Raw genomic sequence first — 335 nt, 5'->3', positions numbered from 1 at the left:
ATGTGATGGAATACAACTTTATTTGACAGCCAAAACAATATATTTGCACAAAATAGTTTTAAAAGCACAAAATAACAAGTCTTACTACACTCTTTCACAAATGAAGGCTTTAAAAGGTCTTAAATCATAATGTTATGGCATTAAATTTTGCGTGCATTGCCAAAAATTCATGTCTTCCTCACAAGTATCTAAACATCCTTAAATCAAGATACACTTACTTGAGATGCAAAATGAAGATATAAAGTCAAAATTAAGTGAGTTTATGCTTCAAATAAGAACAAATGTCTGTCAATGAAGTATGGCTTGTTCCCTTTGAATGAAGTAGATTTTTCTGA

General features: G+C 29.9%; 1 protein-coding gene across 1 annotated transcript in view; it reads left to right on the top strand.

Moving 5' to 3' along the window:
• Positions 1-335, top strand: part of LOC107578724 (RILP-like protein 1) — a gene marked incomplete at both ends in the record, with an annotated part of 5,577 nt that overhangs the window by 485 nt on the left and 4,757 nt on the right. The gene's annotated exons all lie outside the window — the stretch shown is intronic.

Source organism: Sinocyclocheilus grahami, unplaced genomic scaffold, assembly GCF_001515645.1.
Source record: "Sinocyclocheilus grahami isolate Dianchi unplaced genomic scaffold, SAMN03320097.WGS_v1.1 scaffold11684.1, whole genome shotgun sequence".
Classification (NCBI taxonomy): domain Eukaryota; kingdom Metazoa; phylum Chordata; class Actinopteri; order Cypriniformes; family Cyprinidae; genus Sinocyclocheilus; species Sinocyclocheilus grahami.
This window is presented reverse-complemented; position numbering and strand designations above follow the sequence as displayed.